The sequence below is a fragment of the Odocoileus virginianus genome, chromosome 4 (genome assembly GCF_023699985.2).
Source record: "Odocoileus virginianus isolate 20LAN1187 ecotype Illinois chromosome 4, Ovbor_1.2, whole genome shotgun sequence".
Lineage (NCBI taxonomy): Eukaryota > Metazoa > Chordata > Mammalia > Artiodactyla > Cervidae > Odocoileus > Odocoileus virginianus.
The window spans coordinates 55,220,432-55,235,958 of NC_069677.1; positions in this window are offsets into that span (position 1 = coordinate 55,220,432).

A 15,527-nucleotide genomic window follows, 5' to 3' on the forward strand; every position below is an offset into this window, starting at 1 on the left:
ACAATTTTTTCCACTGCAACATAAAAAACATATTCAAACAACTTCAGTATAGGGCACAATTCAGATTTTTTAAAAACGGAAAGGAAACAGGAAAAATATTTCAGCACTTTAAATCTTTATACAAGTTTTGCAGTTTTGTGTTTACCTTTATCCATTCAGCATGGAATCCCCTGAATTTGAGATCTTTCAGCAAAATTAGGGGCTTTGCTGGTGGTTCAGACAGTAAAGAATCAGCCTGCAATGTGAGATACCTGGGTTCAATCCCTGGGTTGGGAAGATCCCATGGAGAACGGAACAGCTACCCACTCCAGTATTTTGGCTTGGAAAATTCCATGGATAGAAGAGCCTGGCAGGCTACAGTCCGTGGGGTTGCAAAGAGTCGGACATGACTGAGCAAGCAAAATTAGAACACAGAGAAGTTCTTCTTATAAAGGTCTGTGTTATGGCTTTGTTTTTTTTTTTTTTTTCCCCTTGATTATAAAATCATAGAGATAGCTAACAGTTTTTGAGCATTTAATCTGTACCCCAGGCAATGTATTAAAACAAATATTAATGTCATTGTTGTTATTGTTCAGCCACTCAGTTGTGTCCATCTCTTTGCGACCCCATGAACTGCAGAAGGCCAGACTTCTCTGTCCTTCACCATCCCCCAGAGCATGCTCAAACTGATGTTCATTGAGTCAGTGATGCCATCCAACCATCTCATCCTCTGTCGTCCCGTTCTCCTCCGGCCTTCAATCTTTCCCAGCATCAGGGTCTTTTCTAATGAGTCAGCTCTTCGCATCAGGTGGCCAAAGGATTGGAGCTTCAGCTTCAGCATCAGTTCTTCTAATGAATACTCAGGGTGATTCATGTCAATGTATGGCAAAAACCACTACAATATTGTAAAGTAATTAGCCTCCAACTAGAATACTTTCTAACACCATACACAAAAATAAACTCAAAATGGATTAAAGATCTAAATGTAAGGCCAGAATCTATAAAACTTTTAGAGGAAAACATAGGCAGAAACTATCTGACATAAATCACAGCAAGACTACTATGACCCACCTCCCAGAGTAATGGAAACAAAAACACAAATAAACAAATACGACCTAATTAAAGTTAAAAGTTTTGCACAACGAAGGAAACTATAAGCAAGGTGAAAAGACAGCCTTCAGAATGGGAGAAAATAATAGCAAGTGAAGAAACTGACAAATAATTAATCTCAAAAATATACAAACAGTTCATGCAGCTCCATACCAGAAAAAGAAATGACCCAATCAGAAAATGGGCCAAAGAACTAAACAGACATTTCTCCAAAGAAGACATACAGATGGCTAATAAACACATGAAAAATTGCTCAACATCACTCATTATCAGAGAAATGCAAATCAAAACCACAATGAGGTACCATTACATGCCAGTCAGAATGGCTGCTATCCAAAAGTCTACAAGCAATAAATGCTGGAGAGGGTGTGGAGAAAAGGGAACCCTCTTACACTGTTTGTGGGAATGCAAACTAGTACAGCCACTGTGGAGACCAGTGAGGAGATTTCTTAAAAAACTGGAAATAGAACTGCCATATGACCCAACAACCTCACTGCAGGGCATACACACCGAGGAAACCAGATCTGAAAGATACACGTGTTCCCCAGTGTTCATCGCAGCACTGTTTATCATAGCCAGGACATGGAAGCAACCTAGATGCCCATCAGCAGACGAATGGATAAGGAAGCTATGGTACATATACACGATGGAATATTACTCAGGTACAAAAAAGAACACATTTGAATCAGTTCTAATGAGGTGGATGAAACTGGAGCCTATTATATAGTGACATAGGTCAGAAAGAGAAACACCATACCATATATTAACGCGTATATAACAACCCAACATGCAAGATAGCAAAAGAGACACAGATATAAAGAACAGACTTTTGGACTCTGGAAGATGGCGAGGGTGGGATGATTTGAAAGAATAGCACTGAAACATGTATATTACCATATGTTCAATATATCACTAGTCCACTTTCAATGCATGAAATAGGGCACTCAAAGTCAGTGCACTGGGACAACTCTGAGGGATGGGATGGGGAGGGAGGTGGAAGTGTGCTCAGGATGGCGGACATATGTACACCCATCGCTGATTCATGTCAATGTATGGAAAAACCACTACAATATTGTCAAATAATTAGCCTCCAATTAAAATAAATTAATTAATTTTTTAAAAAGAGAGTAAAGTTTGGCATTAAAAAAAGAGAGAGAGAAAGAAAAGAGTAGTCTCTTCAACAAATGGTGCTGGTAAAAATTCGATTTCCTCATGTGAAAGGGTGAAATTGGACATATGTATGGAAATAAGTATCTTACAACATACACAAATATCAACCCAAAATTGATTAAAAACTTAACCATAAGACATGGAACTGTAAAACTCCTAAAACAAAACATAGGAGAAAAGCTTCATGACACTGTTTTTCTCAATGATTCTTTTGAGATTTGACATCAAGAGCCAGGCAGCAAAAACAAAAATACACAGGGCGACTACATCAAAATAAAAATCTTCTACATAGCAAAGGAAATAAACAACAAAGTAAAAGAACAGCTTATCAGATGGAAAAATAATAGTTACAAACCATGTATCTATAAGGGGGTTAATATCCAAATTACATAAGGAATTCCTACAAATCAGTAACAACAATGAAATAAAGGATCCAATGAAGAAAGCAGCACACACTTTGACTGGATCTCTTGAACAGGAGCCCAATAATGACAGGAAATTTGCTATATCAGAATAACACGTGTGACAATCCTAGGAAAATACCAACAAATCAACCCATTTGTGAACCTGGATATTTTTGCAATATTTTAGCTCTCACTGGGTCAGAGTAATGCTTACATCTGCCACTCTTGCAACTGTGTATAAGGTTCCAGTATGTCCTTGAAAATGCCTTTGAAATTTAAATACTAGCTAGAATATAGAAGTTTATTTTCTATGAGTATACTAGTTGCTAACATTTAAATGATTCCACAAAAAAAAACTCAAGGTTTTTCCTACGTGTTTGGAAAAAAATACAATATTTTCTGGTTTAGGAGCAAGTGATTCCATTAATCACTTACTTGTTTTTCTGATTCCCAACAGTCTAATTTTCAACGAGCTCTTACTAGATATTGGGGATCAAAGAGGCTACCAACAAAATTAATTATACTTCCCACAGAAAGACTCAGGATAAGCCTGATGTAAAACATACAGTTTATCACTGCAGACATTCAAGAACAAGACAACTATTAACATTTTATCCATGTACTTCTCACTGTAAAGCCCCAAAGGAAAGCAGAAAAGCATTACAGAGTACAAAGGAGGGGATCTGGTTGGTGATTTTATGGACCACCCCTAAATAACAGCTTAAATAAACTAGACCTTGTTCTATACACCCAGCGCCCACAGACATATTTCTATTAAAGCTTTCATATTTGATTGCACTTCTTTGTCTCTCTTTCTCTCCTTGTGGATGTGTCTCTCTCATCTAAACTGTCTCAGGATTTACCACTAGAAGTCTTGCATCCTGAGAAACTTCTCAGCATCCAGAAAACCAGGGATGTCAGTCATCATAACAATGACTTATCTTAACAGTTTCTTTCATGGTTACTTGCCTAACCCTTGGCTCAGGCATTCAGTACTCTTTAAAAAAAATAATAAACAAATAAATAAAATTTTCTCTAAAGGTGAGAACATTTAGATTCTTTCCTCATTTAAAAACAGCTTAATTCTCCTCTGGTTGAATGCCTGATTATTCTCTAACACTTCTTCCAAAAAGTTTTAATTGCATATAAAAGGTTTCTAAATATGTAAAGTTATATATAATATGTTGAGCTTTACTAATGTGTGAGATGAGTAAAACTGTGCAATAGTTTGAGCATTCTTTGGCATTGCCTTTCTTTGGGATTGGAATGAAAACTGACCTTTTCTAGTCCTGTGTCTACTGCTGAGTTCTCCAAATTTGCTGTCATATTGAGTGCAGCACTTTCACAGCATCATCTTTTAAGATTCTAAATAGTTCAACTGGAATTCCATCACCTCCACGAGCTTTGTTCGTAGAGATGCTTCCTAAGGCCCACTTGACCTCACATTCCAGGATGTCTGGCTCTAGGTGAGTGACCATACTATTGTGATTACCTGGGTCATGAAGATCATTTTTGTACAGTTCTTCTGTGTATTCTTGCCACCTCTTCTTATCTTCTGTTTTGGTTAGGTCCATACCATTTCTGTCCTTTATTGAGCCCATCTTTGCATGAAATGTTCCCTTGGTATCTATAATTTTCTTGAACAGATATCTAGACTTTTTCATTCTATTGTTTTCCTCTATTTCTTTGCATCAGTTGCTGAGGAAGTCTTTCTTATCTTTCCTTGCTATTCTTTGGAACTCTGCATTCAAATGGGTATATATTTTCTTTTCTCCTTTCCCTTTCCTTTCTCTTCTTTTGATAGCTATTTGTAAGGCATTCTCAGACAACCATTTTTCCCTTTTGCATTTCTTTTTCTTGGGGATGGTCTTGATCCCTGCCTCCTGTACAATATCATGAGCTTCCATCCATAGTTCTTGAGGCACTCTTATCAGATCTAATCCCTTGAATCTATTTGTCACTTCCACTGTATAGTCATAAGGAATTTGATTTAGGTCATACCTGAATGGTCTAGTGGTTTTCCCTACTGTCTTCAATTTAAGTCTGAATTTGGAAATAAGGAGTTCATGATCTAAGCAACAGTCAGCTCCTGGTCTTGTTTTTGCTGGCTGTATAGAGCTTCTCCAGCTTTGGGTGCAAGGAATATAATCAATCTGGTTTCTGTACTGACCATCTGGTGATGTCCACCTGTAGAGTCTTCTCTTGTGTTGTTCTTCATATCTGAAGTCTTCATATCTGAATGAGATCCTTGCTGGGTATAGTAATCTGGGTTGTAGGTGTTTCTCTTTCATTACTTTAAGTATGCCCTCCCATTCCCTTCTGGCCTGAAGAGTTTCTGTTGAAAGATCAGCTGTTATTCTTATGGAAATCCCCTTGTGTGTGATTTGTTGCTTTTCTCTTGCTGCTTTTAATATTTGCTCTTTGTGTTTGATCTTCATTAGCTTGATTAATACATATCTTGGGGTGTTTAGCCTTGGGTTTATCCTGTTTGGGACCCTCTGGGTTTCTTGGACTTGGGTGGCCATCTCCTTCCCCATTTTAGGGAAGTTTTCAATTATTATCCCCTCAAGAATTTACTCTTGGCTTTTCTTTTTGTCTTCTTCTTCTGAAACTCCTATGATTTGAATGTAGGGGCATTTAACATTGTCCCAGAGGTCTCTGAGATTGTCCTCATTTCTTTTAATTCTTTTTTCTTTTTTCCTCTCTGCTTTGTTTATTTCCACCATTCTATCTTCCACCTCACTTATCCTATCTTCTGCCTCAATTATTCTATGTTGGTTCCCTCCAGTGTGCTTTTGATCTCAGTTATTGCATTATTCATTATTGATTGACTCTTTTTTATTTCTTCTAGGTCCTTGTTAAACATTTCTTGCATCTTCTCAATCCTTGTCTCTAGTCTATTTATCTGTAACTCCATTTTGTTTTCAAGATTTTGGATCATCTTTACTATCATTATTCTGAATTCTTTTTCAGGTAGACTCCCTATCTCCCCTTCTTTTATTTGGTTTGGTGGGCAATATCATGTTCCTTTACCTGCTGAATATTTCTCTGCCTTTTCATTTTGTTTAAATTGCTCTGTTTGGGGTGGCCTTTCTGTATGCTGGAAGTTTGTGGTTCCTCTTTACTGTGGAGGTTTCTCCATGTGGGTGGGGTTGGACAGGTGGCTTATCAAGGTTTCCTGGTTAGGGGAGCTTGTGTCAGTGTTCTGGTGGATGGAGATGGATCTCTTCTCTCTGGAGTGCAGTGAAGTGTCCAGTAGTGAGTTTTGAGGTGTCTATGGGCTTGGTGTGACTTTGGACAGTCTGTACTTTAATGCTCAGGGCTATGTTCCTGCGTTGCTAGAGAATTAACGTGGTATGTCTTGCTCTGGAACTTGTTGACTCTTGGTTGGAGCTTGGTTTCAGGGTAGGTATGGAGGCTTTTGGATGAGCTCTTGTCGACTAATGTTCCCCAGAGTCAGGAGTTCTCTGGTGTTCTCAAGTTTTGGATTTAAACCTCCTGCCTCTGGCTTTCAGTCTTATTCTGACAGTAGCCTCAAGCCATCTCCATCCATAGAGCACTAATGATAAAACATCTAGGTTAATGGTGAAAAGATTCTCCACAGTGAGGGACACCCAGAGGTTCACAGTTTACAAGGAGAAGAGAAGAGGAAGGAGGGAGAGAGAGTCGACCCAGAGGAGAAGAGGGGAGTCAAAAGGTAAGAGAGCATTCTCACCAGTAATCAATTCCCGGTGTGCCCTCCACAGCCCGGAACATACAGAGAGATTCACACAGCTAAGCAGAGAAGAGAAGGGGGAGGGAAGAGATAGAGATGACCTGGGGGAGAAGAGGGAGAGTCAAAAGGGGAGAGAGCAATCAAGCCAGTAATCACACCCCTATGTAAAAATGGGTACCAAAGATTAGGTTCTTAAAGGTACAAAATTGATAACACATACCAAAAAGCAAAGATTAAAAATCTATAGTATAGGTTAGACTGTAAAAAATACAGTATTAAAAAGACAAATCAAAATTAATCGCAAAAATTATAAGAATATATATGTGAAATTTGCCTTAAAATAGTGTCCTTTTTTGCAAGATAATAGTAGGTTATAAAAATGAAAATTTAAGGAGTAATAAATTACTTAAAAAATTAAAAAATGATAATAGTAAAAATGTATCTAGGAATTTCTCTGGAGCTGTTGAGGGCAGTGTGGGGTCAGTTCAGCTTCAGATAGTTCCTTGTCCCAGCTTATACTTCTTCTCAAGGTCTATAGGGGGTGATGGTGAAGTCGCTCAGTCATGCCCAAATCTTTGCAACCCCATGGACTGTAGCCCACTAGGCTCCTCCATCCATGGAATTTTCTAGGCAAGAGTACTGGAGTGGGTTGCCATTTCCTTCTCCAGGCTTGCAATGCTTAATCAATGTTAACTACAGGGTTTTAATCTGTCACTTCCAGAGTGGTTCCCTCTTTGCTTATTTTGGCTTCCTCTGCTTGCAAGTCTTTTCACTGTCTAATTTCCGCCCTGACACAAGGGGGCAGAGGAACATGGCAAGCAAACATCACTGGCGTGTGTGGGGGGTGCTCACAGTGTATGCACCACACTGGGTTTGCCCCAGCTCATGGCAGCGTGTGCTTTCCTGGTCTACACTGCTCAGGCTGCAGGTTGCTCTGCAGGGGAACTGTCCAAAGTGGGCCCTGGGTTGCATGCCCTTTCCAGGTCTGAGATGCTCAGGTTCAGGGTCTTGGGCACTCCAGAAAGGCACAGACTCGGCTGGGCCTGCGTTTTGTGCCCTTCCCAGGTCCAAGGAGCTCAGGCAACCAGGTGCTTGGTGAGCACACTGTCCCATGTGGGCAGTGAGTCTTAATCACCTCCCCGGTCCCGGCCACTCGGTTCCCTGAGTGCGCTGCAAGAGCACTGTCTCAGCTGTCTCCTCTGGGGAGCTGATCTCAGGCTGCGACCCTCCTGGCAGATGTCAACCGTCCAGGATCCCAGGAAGACTTGGCCAGCAACTGGAGCCTGCTCACAGTTGGGTGGAGGATGCCGTCACTGGGGCCGAGATTGCCCCTTGCCTTCCGGCTCTGGGCGTCGCCCTCCTGCCTCTCTGCCTCCGGTGGGGGGAGGGGCCGGTCTGCAGCCAGCTAGCTCTCCTTTTGTGTTTGCTCAATCCTCTGTTCTGTGAGCGGGCCAGGCTGTGCCTTAGGTTAGAGCTTTGGGGGGGGGGGGGGAGTTCTCTCTCTCGTCCCCTCCCGCCCTCACAGCTATCCCACAGTTTGGCTTGCTATTTCACATTAGCGCCTCCGGATTGTCCTCAGGGCATTCAGGCCCGGTTCTTACCCCAAGCAGGCGACCTGTGCCTCCCCGGCTCGCTGGCAGTCGTCACAAGGGTCTGGACTATTTCTCTCCAGGGAGTTGCAGTTAAGGTGCATATTCTGTGGGATTCCCTTCTTTTCTGTCCGCCCCCTCCCAGTTATGCTGCCCTCTGAGATTCCAAAACTCCCCATAAACCCGCTGGTGAGAGGATTTCCTGATGCTTGGAACTTCTTCTCCTTCACGACTCCCTCCCCGGGATGGGTGTCCACCACTAACTCTTTTTGTCTTTTATATTTTGTCCTACCTCCTTTCAAAGAGAATGGGCTGCCTTTCTGGGTCATTCAGCCAGCATTCAGAAGTTGTTTTGTGGAAATTGCTCAGCATTCAAATGATTTTTTTGATGAATTTGTGTGGGAGAAAGTGGTTTCCCCATCCTATTCCTCCACCATCTCAGGACCACCTGTCTCTGCTTTTTGACATGTTGTCTAGTTTGGTCACAGATTTTCTTCCAAGGAGCAAGCATCTTTCAATTTCATGGCTGCAGTCACCATCTGCAGGGATTTTGGAGCCCCATAAAATAAAGTCTGCCACTGTTTCCGCTGTTTCCCGTCTACTTGCCATGAAGTGATGGGACCGGATGCCATGATCTTGGGCTACAGCCCATGGGGCTATAAAGAGTCGGACACCACTGAGTGAGTGAGCACACACATCCTGGATCTGAGTACTGACTATTTATCAGGCCAAGGACACATTCCAGAGCTCGGAACGCAGGCTATAGCTTTAGGCTAATGGAGTGAGGTGTTTATTGAAAACAAGACGGTGGTCTCAGAGTTCTACACTGACTGCCCAGCAATTTCTACTTCTAATCCATAACACTGGGAACTACAAAACACTGTCAAAAGAAATTAGAAAATATTTAAATCAATTGAGAGATATACATTTATGGATTGGAAGATGTACTATTTTTAACTGATTAATTCTCCTAAAATTAATGCACAGACTCAATGAAATCTGATTTTAAAAATCTAAAAAAATTTGGGGGAGGGTTGGCAAATAGATTCTAATTTCTTTTTAAATACAAAGAACATAGAATAGCCAAGACAATTTAAAGAAGGACAAAGTTAGAGTATTTATCAAATCAGATTTCAAACTTAGTATAAAGATAAGTGAACTTGACTAGCAATAGAAAGTATTCAAATGAAGTACATGGGGGGTGGAGGCAGAGGAATTTACAAACAAAATCTCAGTGACCTCTGGGAAACTATAAAGCAACTTAATATGTGTAATTGGAGTTCTAGAAAGAGGTAGCAGATAAATTATTGGAGGGGGGAAGAATTTATCTGAAGTTAAAAAAGTCAAAAATTTTACAAATCTGAATAAAGTTATAAACCCAAAGATCCAATAACCTCAATAAATACCCCCTGATTAATAAAAACATAAACCACAGCAAGTCATGTCACAAAGACATTACTGAAAAACTATGATTGAAAAGGAAGTTCTTCAAGTGAACCCGACATTAAAAGAAAAAAAAAAATTACATACAAAAGGCCATAGATAAGAATGAACAGTTCCAGAAATATTCATTAGGGTCAACAGAAAAGATGTGTCTTCTTCATTTTAAAAATGCTTGAAAAGATAAACTATTTAAAACAAAAATATTAATACAATGTTGGTTTGATAACACATATAGAATGAAATATATGGCAACAGTAACCAAAAAATGGGATGAAAGAAAAGGCAGTATACTGTTGTAAAGTTTTGACATTTTCATGTAGTAAGTGTAATTTGGAAAACTCAGCAGTGGCCACAGGACTGGAAAAGGCCAATTTTCATTCCAATCTCCAAGAAAGGTAATCCCAAAGAATGCTCAAACTACCACACAATTGCACTTATCTCACACGAAAGGAAAGTAATGCTCAAAATTCTCCAAGACAGGCTTCAGCAATACGTGAACCAAGAACTTCCAAATGTTCAAGCTGGATTTAGAAAAGGCAGAGGAGCCAGAGATCAAATTGCCAACATCCGCTGGATCATCAAAAAAGCAAGAGAGTCCAGAAAAACATCTATTTCTGCTTTATTGACTACACCAAAGACTTCGACTGTGTGGATCACAATAAACTGTGGAAAATTCTGAAAGAGATGGGCAGAACAGATCACCTGACCTGCCTCTTGAGAAACCTGTGTGCAGGTCAGAAAACAATAGTTAGAACTGGACATGGACCAACAGACTGATTCCAAATAGGAAAAGGAGTATGTCAAGGCTGTATATTGTCACCCTGGTTATTTAACTTCTATGCAGAGTACATCATGAGAAACGCTGGGCTGGAAGAAGCACAAGCTGGAATCAAGATTGTCAGGAGAAATATGAATAACCTCAGATATGTAGATGACACCACCCTTATGGCAGAAAGTGAAGATGAACTAAAAAGTCCCTTGGTGAAAGTGAAAGAGGAGAGTGAAAAAGTTGGCTTTAACCTCAACATTCAGAAAACTAAGATCATGGCATCTGGTCCCATCAACTCATGGCAAATAGATGGGGAAACAGTGGAAACAGTGTCAGACTTTATTTTTGGGGGCTCCAAAATCACTGCAGATAGTGATTGCAGTCATGAAATTAAAAGATGATTACTCCTTGGAAGGAAAGTTATGACCAACCTAGATAGCATATTAAAAAGCAGAGACATTACTTTGCCAACAAAGGTCCGTCTGGTCAAGGCTATGGTTTTTCCAGTGGTCATGTATGGATGTGAGAGTTGGACTGTGAGGAAAGCTGAGCTGTGAAGAATTGCTGATTTTGAACTGTGGTGTTGGAGAAGACTCTTGAGAGTCCCTTGGACTGCAAGGAGATCCAACCAGTCTACCCTAAAGGAGATAAATCTTGGGTGTTCATTGGAAGGACTGATGCTGAAGCTGAAACTCCAATACTTTGGCCACCTGATGCTAAGAGTTGACTCATTGGAAAAGACCCTGATGCTGGGAGGGATTGGGGGCAAGAGGAGAAGGCGACGACAGAGGATGAGATGGCTGGATGGCATCACTGACTCGATGGGCATGAGTTTGAGTAAACTCCGGGAGTTGGTGATGGACAGGGAGACCTGGTGTGCTGTGATTCATGGGGTCACAAAGAGTCAGACATGACTGAGCAACTAAACTGAACTGAACTGAAGTATATTATTTGAACTTATACATGATAACATAAAGATGAACATTGTTACTACGAAATAATAAAACCAAGGTATGTATTTTAAAACCCAATAATGAAGAAAATGATTAGATATAAAATACTGAATTAATCCAAAATGCAAGAAAAAATGATGAAAAATGAGCAAATATGACAAAGAGGAAACAAGTCATGAGATGATTTAATACCATCCATATACTTCTCCAGACGTATCCTAAATACATAATTTCCATATTATCCAAGAGCTCTGCTGTGATGTCCTGTATTTATTAGGATATTTCTCTGGCATTACCTATGACACAAATGGTGTCTTAGCTTCTACGATTATCTATTGGGCTTCTGGGTAAAGAACCCACCTGTCACTGCAGGAGAGATAAGAGAGGTGGGTTCGATCCCAGGGTGAGGAAGATTCCCTGGAGAAGGAAATGACACCCCATTCCAGTATTCTTGCCTGGAGAATCCCATGGACTGAGGAGCCTGGTGGGCTACAGTCCATAGGGTTGCAAAGAGTCGTACACGACTGAATGTGACTTAGCACAGCACACAGCACATTGGACTTCTGTAATGGAAGCTGTTTGCACCTGAGCTCAATAATAGACTAACAGTTGTCATTCAAAAACAGCAATACTTTGCTACTGCATCAAGTTGATTTTGAATCTTGAATTCCAAAGTCACCCCGGGTGGCAGTTTTGACTTCATCTGCAAGTGTCTGAATAATGGATATCTCCAAAATCATCTGTGCATACCTGTTTCTTGTTCTGGATCCCAGCCAAATGCAGAACTATTTTAATGTATAGTAGATAGCAGGGTTTCTATATTGGTATCTACAACTACCATTACCCAGTCTGCAGTGAATGTGCTTCTTTCTTACTGTTCATCAAACAGAGACACTCTTTTGTACATACATTCACAGAATGTATCTCAATACTCTGGATCAAGTTATTCTTGGGAAATATAGGCTGCTTCCTGAATTTTAGATAGTTTGATTAACCATCCTCAGCCAATCAACTGCACTTTGGGTTTGTCCTCAGAGAGAAATTATCCTCATATTACTGAAACAATGAATTACATTCCTCTTAATACTCATCAGATCAAAACTGCCCCTAACATAGTGGTGGCAATATTTGAGAAGGCTCAGATATCATAGGGATAGACAATAAACATATACTGGAGTCCTGTTCAAACAAAGATACATTGTGTTTCAACTTTTTTCTGAAGTTGGGGTAAAAAGAAAGCACTGACTATATCTATAAGAGCATACTGCATGTGTGTGTGTGCTAAGCTGCTCCAGTAGTGTCTGACTCTGGGACCTTGTGAACTGCAGCCCACCAGGCTCCTTTGTCCCGAGGATTCTCCAGGCAAGAATACTAGAATGGGTTCCTCTACACTTCTCCAGGGGATCTTCCTGACCCAGGGATCAAACTTGCATCTCCTGCATTGCAGGCAGATTCTTTACTGCTGAGCCACCAAGGAAGCCCATAAAAGCATATTAGACACCTTTATTTTGATGTTCTTCTCAAAGACCTTTTATCATGTTTGGCTGAGCAGAGGTTATTCGTGGGACTACTTTATTCTTCCAATGCACGTACTTAATCTTCATTTTTCATACAGGCCACTTAATGAATTGATGGGATTGCTACCCCTACTTTTTCTTCTTTACCTTTACTTTTATCATCTCTTTTCACCTCCTGTTGTCCTCCTGGTATATGGAATTGTTTAATGTTCACCACAGAGTGAGCGTTTGGACAATTCTATGTTCTCCCAGTAATTCTCTTGGGTTCCAGATTGTTTTGGGGTTATAAACCTGTTCTGTGCCTCACTGTAGAGAAATTTATAGGATGGTATGCATTTGTCAATACACATTGGATTATACACCAAATCTAGTGAATTTTATAGTATTATCAATGTAAAAATGTGAATGCTAAAAAGAGATAATGAACTAGATTAAAACAATATTTGAGAGCCAATAAATAATGAACACAGGGAAAGAACATCCAATAATAGATATGACGATATAAAGAAAAATCAAAGCAGGAGAATGGAACAGTAACTAAAAGCTATAATTCAAGATGCCCTTAAAATCAAATACACACACACACACAGACACACACACACACACACATATATGTATATAAATAGATATTGATATGGTAAATGACACATCTGGGAAATATCAAACCAGAGTAACAAATATTCAGATATAGTTTAGCAAAAATTATAGACTTTAAAGAAAAAAATAAAAATCTCTTGTACATTGAGCAAAAAAAATGAAATAACTAACTTATAAGGGAAAGAAAAAGAAAAATTATGTATATATATATAAATGATTTTCTATACAGTAGAAATTAATGTGAAATATTAATGGCTAACAAGAAACTACCATCAATATACAAGAATTCAAGAAATATCTCTATGAGTTCTTCCTTTGGAGTGTTAATGTGAAGGCATCAGACAACACTGGGAAAGGATCAAACAGCCAAATTACTGGAGTGACATAAAAATGAACACTAGTGGTGAGCATTAAGTATATATTATGTGCAACTATAAACAAATTAAAGGATGAGAAAGGATAGCCTACAATGTCTACATGCTCTGAAAATGCAGCTAGAGTACAACTGTTTGTTTTTAAAAAGCACCAATTAACACACCCAGATGTTTGTTTCTAAATATATTATCTAATAAAAGAAACCAAGACTCCTTAAATAAATGGCTTATTTTTGGACTGGGGTAGGATAAATATAAGCTTGGAACTTCTTATAGTGCCAGAAATAAGGAAGTGCTCAAAAATCAGAAGTAGGGGATATACTAACGGCATTCATTCATGAGTCAACCTGAAGGAGGAGCTGCCGATGACCAAAGCTGGAACAATTTGAGTGTCAAAAAAAAATAACATAGTACTAGCCTACAACCCCAAATACAAAACAAATACTTATGAGCCCCTACTGTCACAAGTAAATGATTAAATAAACTTTAAAAAATTAAAGTAATAAAAAATTTTTTATTTAAAAAATTAAATAAAATGTGAAAGAAGATATGAATTTTCCCCACAGAAGAATTCCAAATAAATGATGTGGATCTTACCCTGCAGGAGGCAGAGCTCAGTTCTTCCTACTTCTTGAGTGTGGCTGAACTTAATGACTGGCTTACTAAGAATAGAGTATGGAAAAATGGAGGAAAACATAACTTTACCATGGAGACATTTGACAAAAACTACTTTGGCCAAATGAATAAGATTAACATCATCAGTTATGAGTTATGTTGATAGTACTGTATCCTCTGGTATGATGACATGTGAAGGACATTTCACCTGTAGCATTTCTTCCCCAAGCGCTTCATGCAGACTGATTATGAGAAAACAAAAGGTAAATTCATATTGAAGGACATTCTGTAAAATACTTAACTAGTACTCCTCAAAACTGTCAAGGTCATGAAAAACAAAGACTAAAAAACTATCTGTTGGAGGAGGTTATCAAGAAGATGTAACAACTGGTTTCACCTGCAACCTGGGTCCTGACTATTAACCAGGAGGCTCTTCATCCTGTCACTGTCCTTGGAATATTCTTTCCAGTTGCCTTCTGTGTTCCCAGAAGCTCCACAAGGATACAGTCTTAAAACCTTTTAAGATTCTCGCTGGCAGATGCAGAAATCTACTTGTCTGGATGCCCAAAACAAGGCTCAAAAGTTAAGTTTCCTTGCTTACTAAACTTGCTACCTACCAATCTGGAGTGATCAGCCTATTTATTTGATCTCTCCCTGCCCTCCATTTAAGGGGCAGGTTTCAGATTACAAGACATTCCTGGGGTTTTGAACACTATGAAATCCCAAAGGAGACCAAGAAGCCATGGCAATTAAACACAATATGGTATCCTGAATTAGACCTTGGAATGGAAAAATGACATTATTGGAAAAAACAGTGAAATCTGAATAAAATCTGAAGTTTAGCTAACAGTAATATACTAATGTTGGTTTCTTAGTTTTAAAAAATGTATCATGGTTCTATAAAATCAACAACAAGAGAAAATGGGGAAGAGGTATATAGGATTTCTCTGTACTATCTTTGCAAATTTTCTGAAAATTTAAAATTATTTCAGAGTAAAAATTTTACTTTAAAAAATGGGGAACAAAAAAGGAGAATACATGCAAAAAGATTTAAATATTTTCAATAACCATGCTTTGGTGGCAGTAGATTATTCTGGAAATGATTTCTAAGGAATGTGGGGCAAAGCAGATTAACAATTATACTATACTATAACTGTGTCATTTCCAGTGTACATAAGAGCTAGGGATCTCAGTGTGAAGAAAAGGAGATAGAGATGTAAAGGAAAACATTGATAAATGTCCCAAAGTCCAGGCTTTGAATTGAAAATTTCAGTATGAACTCAGGAGTTATT